Source organism: Apium graveolens, chromosome 5, assembly GCF_009905375.1.
Source record: "Apium graveolens cultivar Ventura chromosome 5, ASM990537v1, whole genome shotgun sequence".
In the NCBI taxonomy this organism is placed as follows: domain Eukaryota; kingdom Viridiplantae; phylum Streptophyta; class Magnoliopsida; order Apiales; family Apiaceae; genus Apium; species Apium graveolens.
In genome coordinates this window covers 69,708,986-69,715,477 of record NC_133651.1, presented here as the reverse complement: position 1 = coordinate 69,715,477, position 6,492 = coordinate 69,708,986, and the positions used below count along the sequence as shown (strand labels likewise).

The window sequence follows — 6,492 nt, the reverse complement described above, 5'->3', positions numbered from 1 at the left end:
AATTCTTTAGTTAGTTGTTTAATACTTTAGTGTGTGATGATTGCATGATATCTAGTATTGGTTGTGCGTATTCGTCTTATGTGCGTCGCGAACATATAAGATAGGGTGTTAATCTCTTGTGAAGCGACGGTGGATCTTGAGATTTAGAACTTGCCATGCTAGCATAGGTTCATGTACGTTGTGCATGATTAGTGGGTAACTCTGACAGTTTTATTTGCCCTATGTAATCAAAAGGAATAACTTGTGCTTAAATCGTTGTGTTGTCAATTTCTGTAGACATATGGGAACTCAACATAATTGATGACTATTCAACTTCTATCTTAATTGTGGATGCTTGGTAGAATGGTATTAGTACAATGAAAGTTGGCTTTTATTAGTTTCGTGTTATTCGATTAATATCATCACTGTCACATGCTAAAGGTAATAACAATGGCTATAGAAGGAAGTAATAATGAAGTTGTGATCTCATGAGTGTTTTATTATTGATAAATTGAAGTGTTAGTTAAGTGATTAATTAAGTAGTTAATTATAGTTAATATTTAATCAACAATTTTAAGTGTCATTGTCTTAACATTGAGAAGTAATCATACATTGGTGAGTGAGTTTAATTAGACAATAATTTAGTCTGAGTCTCTGAGGGAACGAACTAGAAAGTATTCTATATTACTTGCGAACGCGTATACTTGCATGAATATTAGTGCGTGTTTTCACCCTAACAAGTTTTTGGCGCCGCTGCCGGGGACTCGGCGTATTTGTTTAGTTTATGTACTTACCATCATTGGTCATTAGGACTCAGTGATTAGGACGTAGCAGTTACTTATTTTTTCTGGTTGTGTTTCAGGTACTTTAGCAAGCGTTTATGCAAACTCGTTCTCGTGCTCGCAAGAGGACTTTAGATACAGATGAGGAGACAGACGAAGTTCTTGATATTCCGGAGAAGTTAGATTTTGAGGATTCGGATTCAGGAACTGAGCAGAAAGAACCAGTAAATATGGGAGATCATATTGTTCAAGCTGATCCAGCTCTTATGGATTTTTCTCGGCCTAAAATTGATGACATTCAGTCAAGCATCCTTCATCCGGCTATTCAAGCTAACACCTTTGAAATCAAGCCGGGCACTATTCAGATGGTGCAGAATTCTGTTTCTATTGGAGGAGCGGCAACTGAAGACCCCAACATGCACATAAGGAATTTTGTCGAGATCTGCAGCACTTTTAAGTATAATGGCGTGACTGATGAGGCTATCAAGTTGAGGCTTTTCCCATTCTCACTGAGGGACAAGGCTAAAGACTGGTTACATTCTGAACCAGCTGGGTCCATCACTACGTGGCAAGATCTTGCGCAAAAGTTTCTGGTGAAGTTTTATCCGATGGCAAAGACTGCTGCTATGAGGAGTGCTCTTACTCAGTTTGCGCAGCAACCTACAGAATCTATGTGCGAGGCTTGGGAACGCTACAAGGAAATGTTGAGAAAATGTCCACATCATGGAATGCCGGATTGGATGGTGATCACTGGTTTCTATAATGGTTTGGGGGCCCAATCTCGGCCCATGCTCGATGCAGCAGCTGGAGGCGCCTTATGGGCTAAAAGCTATACTGAGGCGTATAATCTTATAGAGATGATGGCTGCAAATGAGCATCAAAACCCAACTCAGAGGATGACGTCAGGCAAGGTAGCAGGTATTCTGGAAGTTGATGCAGCCACCGCTATTGCAGCCCAGCTCCAAGCGCTATCAATGAAGGTTGATTCTCTGGCTACGTATGGAGTGAATCAAATAGCTATGGTTTGTGAGCTTTGTGCAGGTTCTCATGCTACGGATCAGTGTTCTCTTGTCAACGAATCTGTTCAGTATGTGAATAATTATCAGCGACAACAGCAGCCTGTGCCAGCGACCTATCATCCTAACAACAGAAATCATCCAAATTTCAGCTGGGGGAATAATCTGAATGCTATTCAGCCACCATATCAGCAAGGAGTGAGTAAACAGTTTAACCCACCTGGATTCCAGCAACCTCAGCAGTATGCTACAAGGCAATCATATCCTCAATAGGGAAGTGCAGCTGTACCTACTAGTGCTGATTTTGAGGAACTTAAGCTGTTGTGCAAGAGTCAGGCATTTTCTATCAAGACCTTGGAAAATCAAATCGGTCAATTAGCCAATGCAGTGCTCAATCGTCAACCTGGCACTCTTCCCAGTGACACGGAAGTACCAGGCAGGAAGGAAGCTAAAGAGCAAGTCAAGGCTATTACCTTAAGGTCTGGAAAAGTAGCTGATGCTGAAAAGGCAAAAGAAGTAGAAGCTGAAATTAGAGGTGAAGAATCTACGCAAAAGGAGAAAGCGGCGGAACCAAGGAAGACTACTGTTGAACACACTCTGCCTGAGGCTAATACAGGGGAGAAACAGCTCTATCCTCCACCACCTTTTCCTAAGAGATTACAGTAACAAAAGCTGGATAGACTGTTCGGGAAGTTTCTGGAGGTGTTCAAGAAACTTCACATCAATATACCTTTCGCTGAGGCTCTGGAACAAATGCCCAGTTATGCGAAGTTTATGAAGACTATTCTTTCAAGGAAGGTGAAACTGGATGACCTTGAAACCGTTGCTCTCACGGAAGAATGCAGCGCTGTTCTGTAGCAAAAGTTACCACCAAAACTGAAAGATCCAGGAAGCTTCACCATTCCTTGCACAATTGGCAATCTGACGTTTGACAAGTGCCTTTGTGATTTGGGAGCAAGCATTAATCTGATGCCGTTGTCGATCTTTAAAAAGTTGGATCTGCCTGATCCAAAACCCACATACATGTCGCTACAATTGGCTGACCGTTCCATCACTTACCCAAAGGGGCATAGTTGAGGATGTGCTCGTCAAGGTGGATAAGCTCTTCTTTCCAGCAGATTTTGTTATTTTGGATTTTGAGGAAGATAAGAAGATTCCCATAATTTTGGGAAGGCCCTTCTTGGCTACTGGCCGTACCTTGATAGATGTGCAAAAAGGGGAACTTACTATGCGGGTCCAAGATCAGGATGTGACCTTCAACGTATTCAAGGCAATGAAATTCCCTATAGAAGATGAGGAGTGCTTAAAAGTGGATGTGATTGATTCTGCGGTTACTTCGGAACTCGATCACATGCTAATGTCTGATGCATTGGAAAAGGCCTTAGTGGGGGATTTTGACAACGATGATGAAGATAGCAACGTGCAATTACAATATCAGAACGCTTCTCCCTGGAAGCGAAAGCTGGACATACCATTTGAATCTCTTGGTACTTCTGACCTTAAGAACGCTGAAGGGAAGCTCAAACCATCAATAGAGGAAGCACCTACCTTGGAGCTCAATCCATTACCTGAGCACTTGAGGTATGCTTTTTTAGGTGATTCATCTACGTTACGTGTTATTATTTCATCTGACCTTTCAGGTAGTGAGGAAGACAAGCTCTTAAGGATTTTGAGAGAATTCAAATCGGCTATAGGATGGACCATAGCAGACATCAAGGGGATAAGTCCTTCATATTGCATGCATAAAATTCTACTAGAGGAGGGTAGTAAGCCAACTGTGGAACAGTAGCGAAGACTGAATCCCATCATGAAGGAGGTGGTGAAGAAAGAAATTCTGAAATGGCTAGATGCAGGCATCATTTATCCTATTTCTGATAGCTCGTGGGTGAGCCCCGTACAATGTGTACTTAAGAAGGGAGGTATCACTGTGGTCGCAAATGAAAAGAATGAGCTCATCCCTACTCGAACAGTTACAGGATGGAGAGTATGCATGGATTATAGAAAATTGAACAAAGCCACAAGGAAGGATCACTTCCCTCTTCCATTTATTGATCAGATGCTTGACTGATTGGCGGGTCATGAGTATTTTTGTCTTCTGGATGGTTATTCCGGGTATAATCAGATTTGTATTGCACCAGAGGATCAGGAAAAGACTACCTTCACTTGTCCATTTGGCACGTTTGCTTTTCGCAGAGTTTCGTTTGGGTTATGTGGCGCCCCGGCCACCTTTCAGAGATGTATGATGGCTATATTCTCTGACATGATTGGAAATAACGTCAAAGTGTTCATGGATGACTTCTCCGTCTTTGGACACTCATATGATGAATGTTTGAATAATCTGCGCGCCGTACTCAAAAGATGCGTGGAAACTAATTTGGTGCTCAATTGGGAGAAATGTCATTTTATGGTGCTTGAAGGCATTATCCTTGAGCATAAGGTCTCTAGCAAGGGTCTGGAGGTGGACAAGGCCAAGGTGGGAGTCATTGAAAATCTTCCCCCACCTAATTCTGTGAAAGGAATCCGTAGTTTTCTTGGTCATGCGGGTTTTTATCGGCGATTCATCAAGGACTTTTCAGAGATATCTAAGCCGTTGTGCAATTTGCTTGAGAAAGATGTGCCTTTCAAATTTGATAATGAATGTTTGGCAGCATTCGAGACTCTCAAGAAGAGTTTGATCACTGCACCAGTTATTACAGCACCAGATTGGACAGAACCGTTTGAGATGATGTGTGATGCAAGTGATTATGCGGTAGGTGCAGTTTTGGGACAGCGCAAGAAAAATCTCTTCCATGTGGTCTGCTATGCGAGTAAGACTTTAAATGGTGCCCAATTAAACTACACCACTACTGAGAAGGAGCTTTTGGCTATAGTCTTTGGTTTTGAGAAATTTCGATCTTATCTGCTTGGTACGAAAGTAACAGTATTCACTGATCATGCAGCGATTCGTTATCTAGTTTCCAAGAAGGATTCGAAGCCGAGACTCATTCGTTGGGTGCTTTTACTTCAGGAATTTGAGTTAGAGATCAAAGATAGAAAAGGTACTGAGAATCAAGTGGCTGACCATCTCTCTAGGTTGGAGAATCCCGATTCTAATTCACAAGATAGGACGTTAATCAATGAATCTTTTCCGGATGAGCAGTTGTTTGCAATTCAGGAGGAAGAACCATGGTTTGCAGATATTGTAAACTATCTAGTCAGCAATATAATGCCTCCTAATTTGACATCCGCTCAAAAGAAGAAGTTTCTGCATGAGGTGAAGTGGTATATGTGGGATGAACCATATTTGTTTAGACAGGGAGCTGACCAGATCATCAGGAGATGTATCCCGTTCTGTGAGACGGAGGGGATATTACGAGACTGCCATTCCACGGTTTATGGTGGACACTATGGTGGTGAGAAGACGGCAGCTCGTATTCTGCAAGAAGGTTTTTTCTGGCCTACTTTGTTCAAGGATGCTCATCAGTTTGTTTTAAGGTGTGATCGTTGCCAAAGAGTGGGAAATTTGTCAAGGAAGGATGAGATGCCATTAAATGTGATGCTTGAAGTCGAGGTCTTTGATGTGTGGGGAATCGATTTCATGGGGCCTTTTATCTCGTCTTGCAATAATCAGTACATCTTGCTGGCAGTCGATTATGTCTCAAAATGGGTCGAAGTTAAAGCTTTACCGACAAATGATGCAAAGGCAGTGCTAAATTTTCTTCATAAGCAAATTTTCACAAGGTTTGGCACACCTCGGGTAATCATAAGTGATGAAGGATCGCATTTTTGCAACCGTGAGTTCACTTCTATGATGCAGCGTTATAGTGTGAATCATCGAGTAGCTACTGCCTATCATCCGCAAACAAATGGTCAAGCGGAAGTGTCTAACAGAGAGATAAAGCGCATTCTAGAGAAGGTTGTTTGTCCGTCAAGGAAGGATTGGTCTTTAAAGCTCGATGAAGCTGTTTGGGCTTACAGAACAGCATACAAAACTCCACTTGGGATGTCACCGTTTCAGTTGGTGTACGGTAAGGGATGTCATCTACCTGCGGAGCTTGAGCATAAGGCCTACTGGGCATTGAAGAAGTTGAACCTGGATTTAGATGCAGCTGGTAAGAAAAGAATGCTTCAGCTTAATGAACTGGATGAATTTCGACTTCAAGCGTACGAAAATAACAAAATGTATAAGGAAAAGGTGAAGAGGTGGCACGATAGGAAGCTACATCCAAAGTTATTTATGCCAGGGCAATAAGTTCTCTTATTCAACTCTCGACTCTGACTTTTTCCTGGGAAGTTGAAATCAAGGTGGTCTGGACCTTTTATTGTCAAAACTGTGTTTCCACATGGAGCGGTGGAAATTTTTGAGAATGATCCGGACCAAGCATTCAAGGTTAACGGTCAGTGGTTGAAGCACTACTATGGGGACATGGCAAACCGAGAAGTGGTTAGTGCCATTTTGTTGACTACTTGAAAAGGGTATGAAACGTCAAGCTAATGACGAAAAAGAAGCGCTGCGTGAGAGGCAACCCATGAATTGTTGTTACAGGAACCCTTAGAAGTTAATAACCAATCCAAAAAAACAAAAAAATCAGAAAACAGGGGCTGAAAAAAAAAAATTCCAGTGACCCCCTGAGCGCCCGCTCAGCTTTGCTGAGCGACCGCGCAGCAAGCTGAGCGCCCGCTCAGTTTTGCTGAGCGACCGCTCAGGGGTCGAGTACCAGAATTTTTTTTCAGTT

At 42.4% G+C, this 6,492-nt stretch overlaps 1 non-coding gene across 1 annotated transcript; it reads right to left on the bottom strand.

Moving 5' to 3' along the window:
* Nucleotides 1–1,384: 1,384 nt before the first annotated feature.
* LOC141662526 (small nucleolar RNA R71) lies at nucleotides 1,385–1,491 on the bottom strand. Its single transcript, XR_012550637.1, has one exon. It is a non-coding gene; the product is annotated as a small nucleolar RNA R71 (small nucleolar RNA).
* Nucleotides 1,492–6,492: the final 5,001 nt, after the last annotated feature.